The sequence below is a fragment of the Sus scrofa genome, chromosome 17 (genome assembly GCF_054392235.1).
Source record: "Sus scrofa isolate SSC_HxYL_T2T_F1_AM1 chromosome 17, Sscrofa_HxYL_maternal_Yorkshire_Landrace_v2.0, whole genome shotgun sequence".
NCBI classification, from domain to species: Eukaryota; Metazoa; Chordata; class Mammalia; order Artiodactyla; family Suidae; genus Sus; species Sus scrofa.
The window spans coordinates 68,082,239-68,104,829 of record NC_139399.1 but is presented as its reverse complement, the minus strand read 5'-3'; the positions used below and the strand labels follow the sequence as shown (position 1 = coordinate 68,104,829).

The following is a 22,591-nucleotide window of genomic DNA, read 5'->3' as shown; positions in this document are numbered from 1 at the left end:
ACTCTGCCACTGGAAAGGCAATTTTTTTTTTGTCTTTTTTTTTCTGTCTTTTTCCAGGGCCGCGCCTGCGGCATATGGAGGTTCCCAGGCTAGGGGTTCAATTGGAGCTGTAGCCGCAGGCCTACACCACAGCCACGGCAACGCCGGATCCTTAACCCACTGAGTGAGGCCAGGGATCAAACCCACAACCTCATGGTTCCTAGTCGGATTCGCTAATCACTGCGCCACGATGAGAACTCCACAGAAACGCAACTTTAGATCACGAAATAAAACTGGACATCCCTGTAGTATTAGGAAAATTAAACACAGTGAAAACTCAAACAGCAAAAGCATGCAGACACACAGGTGGATATGTATTCCCACCAGCATCTTTCTGAAAATGCAAATGCTCTTTTTCACAAAGCAACAGGTCTTGGTGATCTTTCCATACCGGCATAGACGTATTTACCTCCACCAGGGAATTTCTTTATGTGTATTCGCCCCACTCGGCCCCAGTCCACTTGGCCAGTCTCCCGGGGACAGCTCGACTCCCTGCTGCACGATCGTTGAATTCCCATCTTTGCAGACCCCTGTGAGTGTGTCTTCAGGATAAGTGATAAGAAGTAGCATTTCTGGGAGTTCCCGTCGTGGCGCAGTGGTTAACGAATCCGACTAGGAACCATGAGGTTGCGGGTTCGGTCCCTGCCCTTGCTCAGTGGGTTAACGATCCGGCGTTGCCGTGAGCTGTGGTGTAGGTTGCAGACTCGGCTTGGATCCCGCGTTGCTGTGGCACTGGCGTAGGCTGGTGGCTACAGCTGATTCGATCCCTAGCCTGGGAACCTCCATATGCTGCGGGAGCGGCCCAAGAAATAGCGAAAAGACAAAAAAAAAAAAAAAAAAGTAGAATTTCTGGGTCTAACTGTGCAGATTCAAAACACATCCCAACCTTTACACTTAAAGCAACAGGAGCCAAGATCGGCAACTCTGAAGCACGGTTTGACCCACATAGCTATGCTGTGTGTGTGTGTGTGTGTGTGTGTGTGTGTGTGTGTACATCCATCTGCACTCGTGTCCACACACACGTTCCTCCCTCTCACCCTCACAGGTCCCACAGGGCCGCCAAATCACAGCGCTCGCACATGTGCAGACCCCTGGGATGGAGACGGCCTCTCCGGGGGCTCAGGAGCCCCTTCCCACCTTCCTGAGCAGTCGCAGCATCCGTCCGCCACCTCTCCCTCCACCATGGCCTCATGTCTTCAAAAATCGCTCTGTTCTTCACAGGCTCCTTGATCTCGAGCTTTCTTGCCCACCTTTACCCAGCAGAGTTCAATTTCCAAAGGAGAGCAATGTTCCCACAGGAGAAACGCTGTAACAGGTTCAGGAGGGAGCAGGTACAGAAGAAAGAGGAGCGGGATCTGGAACACGGGTTACAGAAAGCGGGCTGGAGGGAGAGGGAGGGAGCCTGCTGAAGGCACAGCCGGGACAGGGAACCCAGGGTACCAGGGCGGAGCAGAGGCCAGCGGCGTGGAGGAGGTTACCCACTCCTGCCTCTGTGCCGTCCGGCTCCCGGATGACTTCAGGGCTTCCTCAGGGGGGCGTTTACGTCCCCTCCTCTAGGATGGCCCCCTGACTCCCGCAGCTGGGGTCAGCAGTGCTCCTTCAACGTCATTCATTCATTCTACAAACATCCACTGAGCACCTGCCACGATTCTAGGTGCTGAGATGGCCTTCATAAGCTGAAATAAAAAGGCTATCTAAATGAGCAGGTTCTTACTCTGCCCATGCCTCTTAGAAGGAAATAAATAGCCACAGACATAAGACCCCAGCAGGGGCAGTGAGAGGCCTGAGAAGAACCAGGAGTTTGGAATCAGAAGGCCTTGGGTTCCCCTCACTCGCTCCTCAGAAGCGGAGCAGCCCCAGCTCACGGCCGTGCACTCCTGGGCACCGAGAACCCGGCGGTGCGCAAGGCCACCGCAGGCCAATCTGGCAGTTGGCAGTTACACAAAAACAATGGCTGCTACCTGTAAGGAGGGACCTGGCAATAGTTCACTGGGCACAGAGAGTAATGGGACGGGAGGGCCCCGTGGAAAAGAGCAAATAGAAAGCCCTCCTGGGGGTGACTTTTGGAGGTGAGCCTAGAATAACTAGAGAGGCCACCCCTGAGACCGTCGGAGAAAAACATTCTGGTCAGAGAGCAGCAAGTGAGAAGGCCCTGAGGGCAGAGGAGCCACACAAAGCACGTGGCCAGAGGAGGGTGTGGCCGGGCAAGAGCAAGAGAGGGGACGGAAGCAGGCAGGTGGAGGACGGGGAAGGAAGCGGTGAGGGGCAGGGGTGCAACCAGGGGCCTTGCAGGCTGGTGGAAAAATTTGCTTTGAGTGAACAGGGCCGTCGGCTGGGCCGGGTGGGTCAGCACACAGTCCCCGCCTTGGGCCCCCGAAGGGTGTCTGACTGTCAAACACGCCCCCTTCCAGACAGCGAGCTCCAAGAGCTCCATTCATCCCGGAGTCCCGGTCTTTAGCACAATGACGGCCAGGTGGCGAATCCTGGTGGCGGTTTTGGTGAGGGACGAGGGAGGCGGGGCAAGGGTTCTGTGGAGGCAGAAAGGTGCTGTCTCGCTCTCAGAAGCATGGCCTTTGCTTTTCAGGTTCTGTTTCGACCTGCCTGTTGGTTGATCTTGCTTATTTTGCACACAACAATCTGAAGGCCATTTAGCTAACGCTCAATTCTGCTTTGGGCAGGACCAGCATAAGGCAGTGACAGTTACTGCCCAGAATGGGCTCCAGAAAACCAAGCTCTAGGAAGCACAGAAAGTCAGTGCAGAGCCGTCTGCTAAGAAGGCAGGTTAGCAGGACCAGCAGGTGCAGCCTTTTCTGTCCTAAACCTCAGTTTCATTGCAGGGGGTGGGGGTGGAATCAGCTGCCATAAACTGTCAGGGCATCAATCCTCTTCACTCACTAGACACACAGGGTTATACACATCAGGAGAGAGAGCCATGGCCTCTGCTTTAGAGTCAAGGTCAGGGTTGTCCTATTTTGGGGGCGTAGGAGGCAGAGGGACAGGGCAGTGGTGTTTGTCAGGGACTCAGAGAATCTGAAAAAAGTTTCAGGTCCTCTATCAAAAAAATACACAAAGTTTGGAGCTCCCTTTGCGGTTCAATGGAATGGGAGGTGTCTTGGGATCTGCTGGGATGCAGGTTCAATCCCCGGCCCTGGCCCTGACCTGGCACAGTGGGTTAGAGATCTGGCATTGCCGCAGCTGTGGCTTAGGTTGAGACAGTGGCTCTGATTTGATCCCCAGCCCAGGAGCTCCATGTGCCACAGGGTGGCCAAAAAAAAAAAAGAACCGAAACAAAAAATTACACAAAGTTTGCATAAAATTTCAGAAAGTTCTAAGCCCGTTCATGGATCTCTGCTGACAAGCTCATGCCTTCAGACCGCAAGGTCCAGCAGAAACCTCGCAGCGTCGGACGGAATCGCAGTGCAGGCTCCAAGAAGGTGTGTTTTCTGGGGGGCACTGGGAGAACACAGGCACCTAAGCTAAACAGGCCAGCAGAAGATCAAGCTTCACTTTGGCTCGATGGCTGCCTGGGCGGGCTGAGCTCCTTGCTTAGAGGAGAAATCCTCCCGCTGCCCTCTGGAAAGGCTAAGGCGCGCACCTTAACACCGGGTGGAGGTCCCCGGGCACGGCTGTCTAAATTTCAGCAGCTAAGCCCCGGGCAGGGGAGTGCTGTGCGCACTCGAGGATGGGCAGGCTGAGCAGCACCTCGCTGCCTGCGGTCAGCAAGGGAAAGTTCACAGCTCGGGTCCGCCGGGGCTGACTGTAAGGCCGGGACTGCTTGGTTTGCATAAGGCACAGCTGGGAAGAGAAGCAGGCCTGTGTTCAACCCACAGGAGGCCTGAGTCCAGCGGGCACGGGAGCCAAGAGCCAAACTTCTGCAAAGACGCCTCTCCTCCTGTGTGTAGACCCTTGGTTCTCATGATGGTGTCCACAAGACCTCATTAAGGAGTCTCACTTTAAATTTTTTTTCATTTATTTATTTATTTTTATAAATTTATTTGTTGCTTTTTAGGGCCGCACCAGCGGCATATGGAAGTTCCCAGGCTAGGGATCAAATCAGAGTTGCAGCTGCCGGCCCACACCACAGCTCACGGCAACACTGTATCCTTAACCCACTGAGCGAGGCCAGGGATTGAACCTGCATCCTCACGGATGCTATGCTGAGTTCTTAACCCACTGAGCCACAATGGGAACTCCCAAGAATCTCGCTTTAAAGGTGGAAGCTAATTCCTCTCCCATAAGTGTGGACTCGATGGACTTAGCAGCTTTCTTTCTTTCTTTCTTTCTTTTTTCCTTTTATTTTTGGTCTTTTTAGGGCCACACCCACGGCACATGGAGGTTCCCCAGGCTAGGGGTCTAATTGGAGCTACAGCTGCCAGCCTATAACACAGTCAAAGCAACGGCAAATCCGAGCTGTGTCTGCAACCTACATCACAGCTCACAGCAACTCGGGATCCTTAACCCACTGAGTGAGTCCAGGGATCGAACCCGTGTCCTCATGGATGCTAGTCAGTTCGTTAACCACCGTGCCACGATGGGAAGTCCGCAGCTCACTTTCGGCAATAGAATGTGGCCAAAGTGACGGTGTATGACGTCCAAGGCTGGGCTTCCCCCCGACTGTCCCTCAGATGCTCGGTCTCCGTCTCCCCTCCCACCTCTCTGGAAGCTGCAAGAAGGAACTCTCCAGCAGCCCAGGGAGGAGCAGGGCCCTGCCTACAGCCTTGCGAGGGAGCCGCTGGAATGGGGCCCTCGGATGACGCCGCCCAGCTAACACCCAGACTGTAATCTCCCGGGCGATCCGGGCCGGAAGCCCCAGCGCTTGACCCACAGTAACGGTCAGATAACCAATGCTGGTCCTTCAAAGCAACCAAGTCACACGGTAATTGTCACCCAGCCACAGAAAATTAATACGCCCTTGCCAGTCCCTCCCATGGAGGAGAAAGCTACTTTCGTGGAGCCTGTCCTCTGTGCCAGGCTCGGTGGCAGTCCTTACGCCCTGTCTCCTTTCACCCGGTGACAACCCCACAGCCTTACAGCGAGAAAATGGAGCCGGGGCGACGCCGAGAAACACGCCCCATCTCAGGGCGGTCGGCAAGCATCCTGGAGCGTCCCCAACCACAGGGCTTCGCCTGCTTGCAGTGGCCTCAGCTCGGCTGGTTCGCCCACTGGGGGGCTGGCTGTGCCCTCCACCCATCCCCACTGCCCGGGACAAGGTGCAGAAGCCGAGGGATCGTGACCCTCCAGGCAGCACAGCCACGGCTCCCCCCACGTGACCTCCACCAGCAAAGGGCCTCCTTCACTCAAAGTTAAGTCCGGAGTCGAGCTAGGGTTCTTAGTAAAGAGAGAAACCGGACCAGAGGGGTCAGAGTCAAGTGACAAGGAGCTCTGGCACGAGCCTGGGGACCTGAGGGCGCCTGCAGAGCCAGGCAAAGAACTGTCCCCTGGAGGTGGCCTCTGAGCCCTGCTGAGCTAAATCCTGGGGGCGAGGGTGGACCCAGAGGAAAGGAGGGGTCGGGCCTGGGAGCTTTTATTAAAGACAGAGTAAAAGTGTTAGAGCTTCTGACTGAATATTTTTTACCTTTATAAATTTTAAAACTATGATACTTTGGGAGTTCCCGTTGCGGCTCAGCGGAAATTAGCCCAACTAATATCCATGAGGATACGGATTTGATCCCTGGCCTTGCTTAGTAGGTTCAGGATCCAGTGTTGCTGTGAGCTGTGGTGTAGGTTGCAGATGTAGCTCGGGTCCGGCATTGCTGTGGCTGTGGCGTAGGCCAGCAGCTACAGCTCGGATTAGACCCCTAGCCCGGGAACCTCCACATGAGGCTGGTGTGGTCCTAGGTTAAAAAAAAAAAAAAAAAAAAAAAAAAAGGCTATATCTCTGGAGTTCCCATCGTGGCACAGCGGAAACGAATCCAACTAGGAACCATGAGGTTGTGGGTTCGATCCCTTGCCTTGCTCAGTGGATTAAGGATCCGGCATTGCCATGAGCTGTGGTGTAGGTCACAGACGCAGCTTGGATCCTGCATTGCTGTGGCTGTGGTGTAGGCTGGTGGCTACAGCTCCAATTACACCCCTATCCTGGGAGACTTCATATGCCGCGGGTGTGGCACTAAAAAGACAAAGAGGCAAAAAAATTAAAAAAATAAAAATAAAATAAAACTATGATCCTTTATACAGGTGTTTTGCGGGGGAAGCTATAATAAGCTTCATGGCAAACAGTTAGTATTGGTAACTTCCTACTGTCATCAACATACATAATAACCCCTTAATTTTCTACTTCCCTTAACTCTGGTATTCACTAAAAAGAACCACCTGCATCCACCCCAGTCTGGCCTCTCTGCTTTCCACCCTCTTCCTCCCCCACCTCCTCCGTCAGCGTGGCGTTAAGGCTTTTAGAGACTCTAAGTCCAGGAAGGACTGTGGTGTCCCCTCCCTACAAATAATGCAAAATCAAAGTCCCTAATACATCATAAACGAAGCAGGAGAAGTCAAACCAGAGCACTGACCCTTCTTCACGAGGGTCACTTTGAAGAGCTTTTGGAAACGCTGATTCATTGGTTAACTTCCCAACAAGTGCCCACGGCGCAGTGAAGCTCACACGTCAGTGGTGCTGCTAGGCCTGGGCATCCGTCCTAGTCCTCACGCGTGTAAACTCAGCCCAGGTGAATAGCAGCCCTGGGGCAGAGGTCTGAGGCCCAGGCAGCCCGGCTGTGGCCGTGCCCTTCACCACTGCACTCATCAGGGGCATGGCCCTTGCTCCCTTCGCCCTCTGTCCCTCTCAGGACCAGGAGCTTGCAACATGATTTGAAAGGTGAGAAAGCAGGAGTCTGAATCGCTCTGGAGCCGGAGGTCTGCTGGGGGAGGGGCTTCTCCCTGGTCAGCGGCCCAGCGTCGCCCAGAGCACAGGGGAGCCCGGCCGCTCCTCCCGACTTGAGGACCCTCCTCCTTCAGCAGCCACAGGCTCAACAGACCTTTCTATTTCAGGCCGTCTCTGTCCAGGGACTGTGTCGGGTGCCGGGGACACAGCAAGAGAGACCATCACTCTGCCCTCAAGACAGGACATGAACCAGGGACAGGCGCTGTCAAACACCCCCTGGGGCTGTCACACCTGGTGAGGCCCCCCCCCCCCCAGGCAGAGCACAGGTGAGTGGCAGGAAGTAGAGCCAACCTTCTAGAGTGTTCCAGGAAGGTGGGCTCTGTCTCATTCTCCTTGCTACAACTTGCGACAGTGCACATTTTAACAACGCCAACACTGGATCCTCCAGACTTGCTGGAAACTGAGATGAAGTCATGTGATTTGGGGCAAAGAGAGAGATTTCTTTAAAAAGAGGCTGATTATTTTTCCCTCTCTGGCACTGAGTTCCTAGGGAACCCTCCACGCTTTAAGGGATCCAAGGAGATGAGGCGCTGGGGCGCTCTGCTGTCCCTCGGCGCCTTTTCCCATCACAGGAGCCCCACCCTTCAGTGCTCGCGTGTCAAGCCGGTTTTATCAAGCCTGCGACTACACACGCAAGCAGGTACTTACAGGGTTAAAGCCATGCCTTGGGTAAAATGGAAAACCCCATGGGAAGAGTCTTTGTAGGGGGGGGTGAGCACTTGTTAGCGCCTTAATAATGCTGCTGAATAAATCTTTGTGTCTTAATTCTTTCAAATTCTTCCCCAAATCATGAAGATAACAGTTATAAACGTCTAAGCACATATACTTGCCAGTCACTATACCGGGAATATTTGCAGAGAAAGTGAGGTGAGAACCTCACAAATTTAAAACCTCGGTAAATTTAGCTCCAACTTAATGGCCGTGTCATTGATTTTCGTCACTCTTCATCTCCCCTATTTTAGAAATAATAGTCATCGGCTCCTGTAATCAGAAGTCTCCCTGCAAATTTAATGATTCGGGGGCATTGGTTGTTTTGAAATAACACCTGCAGAACAATCATTAGAACCTTGATTAATTCTGTCTGACACACAGAACAAAATGAAATACATATTTTAAAAAGCTTCAGGGTTTTTAGTGTGAATACCTTGCTGAATATTCTAAGAAGGGATTACACTGCTAAATATGTAACAGTACACGTATTAGAAGAGATTGTGTGTGTGCCCACGTTTGTGTGTGCATGAGTCTGTATGTGCTTCTGTGTGTTGTGTATATACATGCGTGTGTGTTTACAAAAAAGTAGACATGTAAACTCTCGCAGGGAAAAACTAGGAAAGAAGAGGAGGCTGACACTGGTCTAGGAACTTCCAAGAATCATCAGGATGGTGGAGGAAAAATTAGGAAGCCCAGTGATAATTTTTAGATATCACAGAGACGACGGATTTACCTTGCTCCCTCCAGCTTCTAAGAAAGACTCCAAAGCTAGGGGTTAAAGTTACAAAGAGACCCCAGGTACAAAGGCAATGAAGACGGTCTCGGGCAGACCCTTGGTCATCAGAGCCTCGGGCCAAAGGACACATCAAGGACCCCACTGGGAATGAGGACTGGGCAGTCAGGGGCCACGAGGCAGCACTCCTGATGACGCAAGAGCACTTCCGGCTACACAACCCTACTGGGGTTCACAAGGCATGAGCCAGCACACACATGGCTCTGAGAAGTCCTGCATGAAAAAGATGGAGCTCTGTTTGATTTTGCTTAAGAGAGTGTTGCCCAAGTTTATTCGACTGTGATGTCCCCACTTTCCTTCCTATAAAACCTCATACTATTTTGAGTCACTAAAGTCCCCAAAAATACCCTCGAGGGAATGCAGACCCCATGCTGTGGACTCAAAACGGCAAATATGTTGGAGAAGAATGTTGCCGTGCAGGAATATCGAAATTACTTTATGAACCTTAACGTCTTCTACATGGCGCCCCGAGTCACTGCCTGGAGTAACCCATACAAACACTGTTCTTCACACTGTGATGCGGGAGAAATGCAGTCAAGCAGCCCTTGGATAAGTGCTCTGGGGGTAGTTTAAGCCTCTTCAGGTCCCATAGGACCCTACAACTATGCCTAAGCTGTTCTGAGGCAGGACCACCCACTGCAGAGGCCGTCGCAGACCACAGGCTTCCTGGAGGTGCGTGCCCTTGGGCTGAGCCCTGGAGATGGCGCAGGAGGAGGGCAGGCCAGCAGCCTCTGTCCATGGTGCTAAGTTAGAGCACCGGCCCTCCTGCAGGTTTCCCAGTGGTGAAGAGAACGGTCCGTGTCCAAGAACAGACCCCTAAGACAGTAACCCGGTTTATGGGAAAAGCCACACTGCAGGGCCCTAGGATGGCCTGGCTAGGTCAACGGACATCCGTGAGGGGAAAATGTGTACCTGTGCCCCTACCTTACGCGATACACCAAAAACCATTGCAACAGACTGTACTCCAGCTGTGACAGGTAGAATCATGAAGCTTTTGGAGGAAATCTAAGAGAACGCCTTCTTAACACTGGAGTAGTCCAAGATATCCGAACTAGGGTGCAAAGATTACTGACAATAAGAAGGAGGAATGACCAGGACCAAGCAGAAGCTGGGCAGTCAGGTGGGAGGACAGAACAGGCACCTCACGGGGAACACTGACTATGAAGAGGAGCTTAACTTCCTTAGTCTCCCAGGAAATGCGAATTAAAGCAGGGCAATGCCATCGGACACCCGTCCATGAGCTAAAGTGAAAAGGACTAATAATTCAGAGCATCGCCAAGTGTGTGGCTCTCCCAAAATGCCCAGATACCACAGCTGGAATGTAAGCTGCCATGGCCACTTTGGAAAGCCCTCTGGCGGTAACCACAGCGATGGACGCAATGCCAGGAGAAGCCATGCCGAGGGTCTTCCCAGCAGAGACGCAGGGCTGCCTCTATCAAAACATATACAAAAGATGCCTCACAGCAGCAGCAGTATTGGAAATAGCCCCAAACTGGACACAACCCCAACCTTTAGCAAGTAGAACGTTCACACAGGTCAATACAACACAGCAACGAGTATGCTGCAGGGAACTCTCAGTACGTGTAATACAACACCTGAGTGTCACAAACTACACTGAGCAAAAGAAGGCAGACGCAAAACCATGTGCTTGTCCACGAGTGCGAATCCCGCTCACGTCCATCCACAGTCCACGGTTCAGAGGTCAGGCAAGGGAGCCCCGGACTGGACTGCACACGTGCTAAAGCCCTACCCCCCACCATGTGATGGTATCGAGGGGGTCTGTGGGAGGTGATCAGGTTTCGATGAGTCAGGAAGTGTGTCGTGATACTCTTTAATGCTGGCGAAGGAGAGCTCTCCAACGTGTTGGACACGGAGCCAGGCTCCCCCCACAGAAACGGAAACAGGGACGTCTGCAGCTCACAGGTCCGGGGAAGGACGCAGCACGCTGGCCACCCGGCCAAACGAAACGACTGTGGAGGCAGCAAGGCTGCGGAGTAGCCCAGCTACAACCTGGATGAGGTGGGGCCCCCACCATGGGACTGGGGCCCCCGCAGGAAGAGACACCAGAGGGCTCTGTCTCCCCCCACCCAGGCCGTGAAGACACAAATGTATTCAAACCTGAACAGAGCCCTCCCCAGGCTGGCACCCTGATCTCACGTCCAGTCTCCAGAGCAATGAGAAACACATTTCTGTGGCTTAGCCACTCAGTCTGTGGTCTCACGTCATGGCAGCACGAGGTGGCTAATACAGAGGTTACCATGAGCAAGGGGGGGTCTCGGGGGGGGTCGTTGTGCAGGAATTTCTTTCCTGATTTGAGGTGTTTGCATGGGTGTGTTTAGATTGTGAAAATCCATGGGTCTGTGCAACTGATCTCCATGTGCTTTTCTATCAGAAGGCTACTTTCACTAAATAGTACACCCCCCACACATACAAACACACACATACATACACACACACACCATCCCCTCCTCTGCACACACAAACACCCCCCACATACACACACATATGCACCACACACACACATACACACCCACACCCTCCCCCCACATACATACACACACACACAAACACACCCATACCAACACACCCACATACACACACACACACACCATACATACATACAAATAAACACACACACGCACACAAACACCATACACATCTACACACATACGCACACACACTCGCATCTTGGTTTGGGTCTGTTTTGGCCCCTGAGATATTAACAAACTGGAAGGAAAATCCAGAGAGCATCATATGTCAGAGGCACACCAAACAGACATCCCCCCAACCCCTGCCCGATGTGCCAGGGACTTCATCAGCCACGTTAGTGGAGAAGCAGCAGCACGAGGGCCGGATGGCATCCGAACCAGTTCCACTCCTACCCCAGGGAGTCTGAGCCACTGAGGCCAAAGGGACCTGGGTTGTTGACTGTCCGAGGGACAGTGGGGCTGCAGGGATCTGTCTTCATTAAGCCAAGCCCACTTTCCACCAGAATAGCACTTCATCCACGTCGCACATTTAGAAAAGCAGCGTATTTCTTTAATCACCAAATGGAGGCTGCGGGGATGAGGATGTGGCTAAAGCCCACAGTCCTCTCCAAGATGGGGCATGAGGATCAGTTTGGCGGGGCAGGCAGGTTTGCCACGGTGCCAGGTGGCCCGTGTTGCATGTACACCCCGGCTCAAACAAAAGGTGTGGCGTCTGCTCCCACACTGGAGCCCAGATTGTCATCCCTTGTCAGGGTGATTCCCTGCAGCCTGGGCCTCTTAGGCACGAACAATGCACGCTTTGTTCCTCTGTCAAATGAGTTCACATTCTACAAAAGGAGCGAGAGAATGAGGCTACTCGCTGAGCATGGAAAAACACGCGGTGTCATGGCTCTGCGTACTCCCTCATGCTCAGCCCGTTCTGGTGCCGAGTCAGGGCTTCTGTGCCCTGGAGGACGGTTCTTCCAGCAGCAAGAGTACACCTGTGGCCTGTGTCGCAGTGATGGGGCCTCCAGCTGGGCCTCTTGCTCAGCAAGCTGCAAAGCGCAGCCTGCAGTAGGCTTCTGGTACCCACGGGCGGCACCCGTGATCAGATGACCACTGTGCTCACCCTTGAGTCCGTCCAAGCCAACCAACGCCCTGTCCTTCATCAAGTCGGACGGGAGGATGCTTGCTCACAAGCTGCAGGATGTGAGCCACTGATGCTCTTGGATTTTTTTTTTTTTTTTGAGATTCCACATGTAAGTGATACGATGCTGAACTCACCTTTCTCTGTTCATATTTCACTCAGCATCACACCCTCCAGATGGCAGGACATCCTTCTTTAGGGCTGCGTAATAGTCCATGCTATGTGCAGTTAAATAATACATATAAATAAATGTTTTATATTTATACCACATCTTCTTTACCCATCCACTCATCAATAGACAGGTTGTTTCTGTCCTGTGCTGACTACAGCGAATAATGTCAGAGAAACGGGGTGCGGTGGTGGCTGTCAGAGGCAGGTGGGGAGAGGCTGGTCAAAGGGTCCCGACTCTCAGTTACACGGTGAATAAATTTGGGAATCTGGCGTACAGGGTGGTAACTACCATTAATAACACAGCATCGTGTACATGAGGTTTACGAGAGTGGATCTTAAACCCTCCCCGCTGCACACGGGATAAGCTAGCCAGGCGAGGTGGTGGCGGTGCTCACTAACTTGGCTGTGGGAAATATCTCAGAGTGTATTGATATCAGATCATCACACTGCACAGTTTAAATACACACAGTTGACCCTTGAACAACAATCATGTGCAGACTCTTTGAGAAGCAAATACTGTAGGCGCGACACACCCCTTGGCTGGTTGGCTCCGTGCAGGCAGAGCCCCACGTGTGGAGGAAGCCTGGATTGCAGGGCCGACTGTGACCTATTCGTGGGTTTTCCACTTTCCGGAAGGTCTTCACCCCTAATCCCCATGCTGTCCAAAGGTCAACGGTACAATTTTATTTGTCAATTACATCTCAGTAAAGCTAAAGAAAAGCAAACCCAGGAAGAAAGAAAAATAAAGATGTTCACGGAGCAATTGGTGTTTAGAGGTGCTGCTCTCAGGGTGCAATTAAGTCCACCTTGAAAATACCGGAGCATTCAGGACGTATACACACAGGCCTAGTGTCCACTGTGTCTGCCATGAGTCCGGCTTCCACAGGAAATAGGTTCTGTGATTGGAAAGTTCCAAAACGCATTTCCGAAGCAGGGCGTGGGACTGCTGTTATGGTCTCGTGTTTAACACAGCATCTCTTCACTGAGCCAGGGAATGACACTGATCCACTCCTGCAAGCAATTCGCTGACCCATCTCACTCTGCTCTTACCTTCGAAGGAGTGACGGTGCTCTGAGGAGATGAGCATGTCATGTGTTCCCTCTCCTTCCGCAATTTCATGTCCCTGTTGGCAGCCGTGGGGACTGTCACCCTGCTTCTGGAAGGCTCCCTGAGACAACGCCCCAGGTGACTCCCAGGCATCCATCAATGTGCTGTGATGAGGCTTCCTGCCCTGCCTGGTCCCAAGCTCCAAACTCAGGGTGGGGTGGGGACAAGCCAGTCGAGCATCACTTTCCTCATGCCAAATGGTCCAGAAACGAGCACGTACCCAAATCAGAGCCAGAGAAATGCAGGGAAATGCAGTGATGGGGGTATAACAATACGACTGGTTGTAGTAACAAGAATTCACACAGCAAGAAGAAAAAGAACAAACTATTAACACACATGACAATCTGGTGGATCTCGACGGCACTGAGCTGGGTGAAAAACGTGCCCTCTCTAAAGGTCAAACACTAGATGATTCAGTGCCTATAACACACTCGAAAATAAGATTGATATATGGGGCCGGGGGACAGGAGTCAGAAATGGCCAAGCTTATGGCTGAGATGGAGCAGTAGGCTGGAGAGTGCATCAGCTAACTATTGCTGCATAACAAATGACCCCAAATTGAGGTCCCCAAACATTAATTATCTCACAGTTTCTGTGCCTCTGGCATCTGAACAATTTAGCTAGGTCACCTTGTTTCAGGATCCTTCATGACACTGCAGTTAATTTGTCAACCAAGGCTGCGGTCGTCTCAAAACTCAACTGGGCTGAAGACTCCACTTCCAAGCTCACCACCTGCCTCTAGGTGGGTCTCAGAAGCATTACTTCCAAGACCAAGAACACTGGTCCCTTACCACACGGGCACCTCTATAAGCTGCTCGAGTGCCCTTAAGAGATGGCAGTTAGGAGGGATAGACAGAAACTTAAAATAAAAAAAAAGGGGGGGAGATAAATACAGAGATGCAGAGACGGAGGCCAGAGAGAATGAGAGGAATCAGGCTTTCAATAACCTCATCTTGGAAGTGACATCCCAGAGCCTTTGCCGCCTTCATCAGCCAGAGACAGTCACCGGGTCCTGCCCACACTCAAGGCTGGTTATGACACTGGGTGTGAACCCCAGGAGGCAGGAATCTTTAGGGACTGTCTAGAGGCTGCCCCTTCCCCCAGCACTGGAGAGGACATCAAGACCAGCTGTAGACACGTCACTGGGTCACCTTCAATACTCAGAGCTGAGCACAGCCACAGGATTTCAGGGATGCCCAGCCTCCCCCTGGGAGAAACAGCCACCGCAATGGGAGTAATAATAAACAGTAGTTTTCTGCTCCTTACCTTCTTCCTGTCACTCGTCTCTTCTCTCTCCTCTTCTCCAATTTAAACTTGAATCCATGAGACTCTTTCAGAGTCAGCATAAAGCGCCAGCTGCTAACCGATTAATCTGAATCAGCTACTCCTGGAGAAAGAAAAGAAAAAAAAATCAGGTCAGCATTCCCACTCACAGGCCGGAAACCGAGGCCTCTGTGTGCGCCCCCCAACTTCCCTTTTCAAAGGCTCCCCGCGATCTTGCTCCAAAAGGAAAGGTGACCTGGGAAGCGGCAGACCGCGAGTGGAAGAAATGAAACGTGAAGCTTAGACTAGGGGCAGGAAGGGAGATACGTTGTGCCAAAGAAGAGAACCTGTAAGGACTTAATCAAACGCTTAAAATGCCAGGCCAGCCACCAGGAGCTGGTCTTGACTGGCCTTCCCCCGATGGAAACGGAGCCACGGAGCTGAAAGGAGACAACGATCTGGGCACGTGTCCGGCTTTGGCTCATGTTTAAGCTCCTGGCACTAGCCCAAGATGCCAGTCAAGAATAAGGCCTCCTTAAAAGTTCTAGAGCAGAGAACACTCTAGAGCAGGGCAGGCCCTGCACGGATGAGAAACCGTGGAGTGAGGTGCTCATTATTCCCGGGTTCTGTTTGGGTACAAGGAAACTCACTTCCACCAGGGAACATAAACTGGAAATATTCCAGGTGGTAAGTTCTTGGCTCTGTGAAAGGCGGGGCGGGGGGGGGGGGTACAAGCTGAGTAAGAGTCGGAGTCCAGCCTCGAGATGCTTCCAGTCCAACCTAGCAGGAAGGCCTCAGGGGTGGGTGACTTCCTTGCAGTGAAGTACTCTTTCCCGCTGAGAAAGGCTTTCATGTTTAACTGCGAGCCCTGTCCCTCAGCTGCTGGCTGCAGCCCTGGAAGGACTGGCCTTCCGCAAGCACCTCCTTTTCTGCTCACTAGCTGGCTAGGGAAGAGGAATGTGGGTAGGAGTCCAATTATCCCTGCTGCCTCCCCTCCAACAGCAGAGCTGCTGTTTGGGACACTGATGCTTGGATAAACATGACCTTGAGATGTTCTGCTCATCAATGCATGACCCCAACTTTTCCGACGGACAGGAGGGCGGGGATCCGGGTGGAGCAGGGAGGGGCTAGGTTGAGGCATCTCAGAGTCAAGCCTCATCTTTAACCTTCCCTGAGAGGGGGTCTCAGGAACAGAGGGTGAGGAGAGGAGGCATCTGCCTCCTCCGCCCTGTGGCCAGACTCCAGCAGAGAAACCACGAGGCTCTTCCTGGCTTCGGAGAAGGGGTCAGCCTTTCTCAAACAGTGAAGAGCTGCAGGGGGTATGCCTTCCCCCAGAGGTTCTCACCGATGGGTACACATGAGAGAACAAATGATGATAATGTTTCTTTCAGAGTTATGTTCTCCGCAGAAATGTCTCTTAAATTTTATCTTTTAACTTAAATAGTTATTTCATGGCCATCAAAGGCTTCTCAAGCACTTCTTGGAGATGAATCTTCTCTCAGCATGGAATTCCATGCTTCACTATCTGGTAATGATTGTGACTTTCAGATAATCATTATTCACTTTTTTTTTTTTTAACGAGGGCATTGGGGTGAGAGCAACGTGGTAAAAATATGGGTTGTTTCCATTATGGACCAATTCAGACTGAGTGTTTCTGAGGATTAGCTCTTCCAATTTTGAAGTTGGTAATGAGAGTATCGTTAAACAAAGGTAGGAATTAAAAATTCAGAATATATTTTACATAATTAGTATTTTAAATTTGTATGATTTAAGCACCATTTTAAAGAATGATTTGCCATACTATAATTCCCACTATAAATCTCGCCTGTAATATATACATTAAAGCACTCCGAGATTGCTCTAGAATGTGAATTACTAAGTGCTGATGAATAATTTTGAATAATGTGACTGCTTTCACCATTGAGTGGAAAATTAAGATTGTGGTATCGCTCTATTTAGAAATGATTGGTTTGCAAGAGTGAAACTAACAGCTGTTTGGCCTCCTCCAAACAGTGGTGCTTCTAGAGCAGAGTGGAAACTGGGACTCCAAGCGTTTTTCATGCTAAAATGTTTCCACTATGAAGAAATGTTTTTCTTCAGCTGCCTCCAGTGACCAGTCTCTTGGAAATTGCCAAGGAACAAATGGAGACTCCAGGTCACGGGGGCCCAGCGTGCGGGTGGGATGTGTGCAGGCCTGGTTGCATAAACTCTGGTGACACAGTCTGATTTGTGAGAGCAGGAGACCACAGCCCCGAAGCTACTGAACTGCTGACCCAGAGTGTAGGTCCTGTGCCATGCACGGGTGTCCCTGGCCTGAGGCCTCAGGGCTCGAATCAGGACAATCTGAGGCCAGTGGGGACTGCTGGCCGCCCTCACTCATGAGGACGATGATGATAATGACGGTGTAACGATAGTTATAATGCTGCTGACAATAGCAACATAGTTAACACTTGTAGGGCTCCCTCTAGGGCCAGCCCTGTGTTAAGCATCCACAAATGTTACCTCTTCGACCCTTACAATCATCTCATTCAATAGGTATGATCATCCTCATTTTACCAATGAATACACTGAGGCTCAGGTAAGTTGAATAACTTCTGAAATCACACATGTAATAAATAAAAGTGCTTTGATGCAAACCCTGACTGCCTGGGTACCATGCCCAGGCTCTGGACCACCTTGATGATATTAAAGCCAACAAAACAAATCCCACCAATGATAACATCGTTAACTTACATATAGCTGCCCAGCTTTCCCAGCGTCACTTTGCTAAAGAGCTATCTTTTCTACATTGAATATTCGGGCCTTCTTTATCAAAGATTAGTTGACTGTACGTAAACAGTTTATTTCTAGGTTCTCTATTCTATTCCATTGATCCTTTGATCCATTAATCCATATGTCTGTTTTTGTGCTACACCACCCTGTTTTGATCACTGTAGCTCTGCTGTATCATCAGAGTCTGGGAGGGTTATGCCTCCAACTTTGCTCTTTTTCCTCAAGATTCCTTTGGCGATTTGGGGTCTTTTAGGGTTCCATATAAGTGTTAAGGTTGTTTGTTCTAGTTCTGTGAAGAACGTCATGGGTAATTTGATAGGGATCACATTAAATCTGTAGATTGTGAAATGGAAACAATGTAAATCAATGAAGTTAGAACACTCCCTCACACCATATCCAAAGAAAACTCAAACTGGCTTAAATACTCGATTATAAGACATGATACCATAAAACGCCTAGAAGAGAACACAGGCAAAGCAGTCTCTGGCGTATAGTAACAATATATATATATATATAACTATATATATATACTATGCATATATATATAACAATATATATCTGACATATAGTAACGCTATATATATAACATGTAAAAACAATAAACAAAATGGAAAGACAACCTACTGAATGGGAGAAAACATTTGCAAAGGATGCAACCAACAAGGGCTTAATTTCAAAAATATACAGACAGCTCATAGGACTCAAGAGCAACAGCAACAAAAACCCAATCAATGAATTTGCAGAAGAGCTAAATAGGCATTTCTCCAAAGACTCATGGTTTAGCCAACAGGCACATGAAAAGATGCACAACATCCCTAATTACTGGAGAAGAGAAAACCAAAATCACAATGAGGCATCACCTCTCACCAGTCAGAATGGCCATCATGAATAAGTCCACAAATAATAAATGGTGGAGAGGGTGTGGCGAAAAGAACCCTCCTACACTGCTGGTGGGAATCTAAGTTGGGACAACCACTATGGAAAACAGTATGGAGGTTCCTTAAAAAAAACAATAGAACTACTCTATGACCAGCAATTCCACTCCTGGGCATCTATCCAGAGGAAACTCTAATTCAAAAAGATACATGCACCCCAATGTTCACGGTAGCACTATGTACAATAGCCAAGACGTGGAAGCAACCTAAATGTCCATCGACAGATAAAGAAGATGGGTTGCACACACACAATGGAATATTAGCCATAAAAAAGAATGAAATACTGCCATTTACAGCAACATGAAGGAACCTAGAGAATATTATACTAAGGAATTAAGCCAAACGGAGAAAGACAAATACCATATGCTATCACATATACAGAATACACACACACACGCACACGCACACACACACACACACACACACACGCACACACATGAATTTATTTACAAAACACAGATCACAGACATAGGGAACAAACTTATGGTTACCAAAGGAGAAAGGGGGTGAGGGGAGGGATAAATTAAGAGTTTGGGATTAACATCTACAATCTCCTGTATATAAAATATATAACCAACAAGAACTGACTTAAAGAATACATATGTATGTGTGTGTGTTGAGACTATATGCGTATGTTTGTATATATGTTATATTTACACACACACACACACACACACACAGCTGTGCTGTATGCCTGAAACTAACATGATATTATAAATCAACTACACTTCAATTTTAAAAAGAAAGAAAAAATAGTCCTATTACCAAAATCAGAGAATGATATGCAGGATGCTGTATATATTTAATTGAAAAAATAAAAATGAAATCACTAAAAATAAATAAAAAAGAATGAAATAATGCTATTTGCAGCAACATGGATGGACCCAGAGATTCTCATACCATGTGAAGTAAGTCAGGCAAAGAAAGATAAATATATGATATCGCTTATATGTGGAATCTTAAAAAAATGATACTTTTTTAAGTATCTTATCAAGTTTTAGTACCAGTATCATGCTGTCCTCATAATGATTTGGAAATTATTCTCTGTTTACTAAAATACTAACTACAAATTGTGCTCTATCTTCCTTAAATATTTTATAGAATTCTCCAGTGAAACCATCTGGTCCTAACATTTTCTTTGTAGAAATGTTTTTGTTAACAAATTCAGTTGAATTTTTAAACAACATTCCTTAACAACTTTGTTAAGGTATTGCATTTGTTAACAAATTCAACTGAAAATAGGCATAATATCCCTTAAAAAATATTAACAATTTGACAACTCAAAAGCAAAAAAGCCAACAACCCAATTGAAAAATGGGCACAAGACCTGAATAGACATTTTTCCAAGGAAGATGTACAGATGGCCAACAAGCACATGAAAAAATGCTCAACATCACTGATTATTAGAGAAATGCAAATCAAAACTACCACGAGATACCACCTCACACCAGTCAGAATGGCCATCATGAATAAGTCCACAAATAACAAATGCTGGAGGGAGTGTGGAGAAAAGGGAACCCTCCTGCACTATCAGTGGGAATGTAAGCTGGTACAACCACTATGGAGAGCAGTATGGAGATACCTTAGAAAACTATACATAGAACTACCATATGACCCACCAATCCCACTCTTGGGCATATATCTGGACAAAACTTTCCTTGAAAAAAGACACATGCACCTGCATGTTGATTGCAGCACTAGTCACAATAGCCGAGACATGGAAACAACCCAAATGTCCATCGACAGATGATTGGATTAGGAAGATATGATATATATACACAATGGAATACTACTCCGCCATGAAAAAGAATGAAATAACACCATTTGCAGCAACATGGATGGAATTAGACACTCACATCCTGAGTGAAGTAAGTCAGAAAGAGAAAGACAAATACCATATGATATCACTTATATCGGGAATCTAATATATGGCACAAATGAACCTTTCTACAGAAAAGAAAATCATGGACTTGGAAAAGAGACTTGTGGTTGCCAAGGGGGAGTGGGAGGGAGTGGGATGGACTTGGAGCTTGGGGTTAATGGATGAAGACTATTGCCTTTGGAATGGATTAGCAATGAGATCCTGCTGTGTAGCACTGGGAACTATGTCTAGTCACTTAGGATGGAGCGTGATAATGTGTGAAAATAGAATGCGTACATGTATGTGTCACTGGGTCACTATCCTGTACAGTAGAAAAAACTGTATTGGGGAAATAACTATTAATAATAATGATAATACAATGATAAAAAAATAAATTGAACATTAAAAAAAAGAAATGAAATTAAGATCAGGAAGGAAGAAGCAAAACCATCTGTATTTGCAGATCTCGTGATTTCTTAAACAAAAAACTCTAAGGAATCTACAAATAACTATTAGAACTAATAAGACAACTGAAAAAAATCAGACTGCAAGGTCAATACAAAAAAAAATCAATTGCATTTAACAGTGAATAACTTGAATATTAAATTTAAAATTTTAAATATTAAATTTACAAGGGTACTCCCATCACAGCGCCAGAAGAAATGAATCCAACTAGTATCCATGAGGGTACAGGTCCAATCCCTGGCCTTGTTCAGTGGGTTAAGGATCTGGTGTTGCCATGCACCGCGGTGTAGGTCACAGACATGGCTCGGATCCCATGTTGCCATGGCTGTGGTGTAGGCTGGCAGCTGTAGCTCTGATTCGATCCCTAGCCTGGGAACTTATATATGCCATGGGGGCAGCCTTGAAAACCACACACACCAAAAAATAAATAAATAAAAATAAATTAAATTTACAATATTCTTTTTATAATAGAACAATGTTTAGAAATAAACTTAACAAAATGTATAAGACTGGTACACTGATGGCTATCAAATATAGATGAGAGAAATTTTTAAAAGTCCTGAACAATTGAGAATACACAGCAGCTATATGGATTGGAAGACCTGGTTATGTTAAGAGACAGTTCTTTCCAAATTGATCTATAAATTTAACACAACCTCAATCATAATCTTCTAAGAATTTTTTTGTAGAAACTGACCAGTTAATTTTAAAATGCATGGGCAGGTTTGAAAGATTTGGGCTACCGAAATCGATTTCAAAACTCAGACCAAGATTAGAGGACTCACACCTGCGTTCAAGGCCGCCTGTAAAGAGCCAGTAATCAAAAGAACGTGGTGTGGGCACGAGTAGTGATGCACAGACCGAAGGACCTAAGTCTATAAGAAGAGAGTTACAGAGAGACAGCGACCTAGAGCAGAGTCTAGACCTCCTAAAACTCAGTAATGAAGACTATCAACCCAATTTAAAAAAAGAAAACGCAAGTGCAGATGTAAGAATGAGAAACAGATGCTCAAGAAACGACAAGTTAAAAACTCCAATGGAAAATGACCCGGCCTCATCAAAATGACTATGGTTGAAAAGACTGACAGCACGAAACGCTGGCAAGTCAGGTGGAGGAGCCGAGACGCCCCTCCATTGGTGGGTGGAAGCCCCCCCTAAAGCTCAGTATCGATCTACACCACGACCGGGCAATTGCACTCCTAGACGTCTCCCCAAAATTGAAGCGCGTCTGCGAAAGACTGACATACAATTGCTCACAGCAGCTTTATTCACAATAGCAGAAAGTCAAACCAAGCACCCAGATAACACCTGATGGGCATGGGTAACCACCGGTGACCCACTTAAAGGAGGACAGATACTCGGGAATTTAGAGGCGGAGTATGGTGCACAGCACAAGGGAATCCCAGGGTCGTCGTGCTGACTGAAGGGGGCTAGCCAAAGAGCACGTGCTGTGTGATTCCACTTGCACGAAGTTCTACAACACACAAACATAATCCACGGTGAAAAGTAACCAGAAAGCAGTTGTCCCCAGGGCCTGGGGGGCGAGCAGAAATCGACGCGGAAGTGGCCAGAAGAAACTTCCCATGGGGACAGGAACGCTCAGCATTTGATGAGAGTTTGGGTTACACAGGTGTCTGCATCTCTCAGAACTCAAGAAATGATTCACTTACGGCTTGTGCATTTAATTCCACACAGAAAAAAAAAAAAAAAAAGCCCTGTACCATCCTGAGCTTTAGTTTATGATACATGTGTTGATGAATTTAGGAAAGTATGTGGTAATATCTGCAACTTACCTTGAAATACATTTCAAAATGATGGTTTGATGCTTGGAGACAGGGGATAGATGACCATGTGATAAAGTAAGACCGGCTACAACTAACCGTGAACGTCTAGGTGGCGTGTGCAGGCAGTCACTGTCAAATCCAGTCTGCTTTGCTATAAGCTTTTTTATATACAGTTAAACACTGGAGCGGAAATATAAG

The 22,591-nt window shown here is 48.4% G+C and overlaps 1 long non-coding RNA gene across 9 annotated transcripts in view; it reads right to left on the bottom strand.

The window, feature by feature from the left end:
* The window catches only part of LOC102161661 (uncharacterized), a 509,074-nt gene that overhangs the window by 316,845 nt on the left and 169,638 nt on the right, over positions 1-22,591 (bottom strand). For all 9 annotated transcript variants that reach the window (XR_014832667.1, XR_014832665.1, XR_014832663.1 and 6 more), the window contains one exon: positions 14,580-14,700. This is a non-coding gene — a long non-coding RNA (uncharacterized LOC102161661). The remainder of the gene's footprint in view (positions 1-14,579; positions 14,701-22,591) is intronic.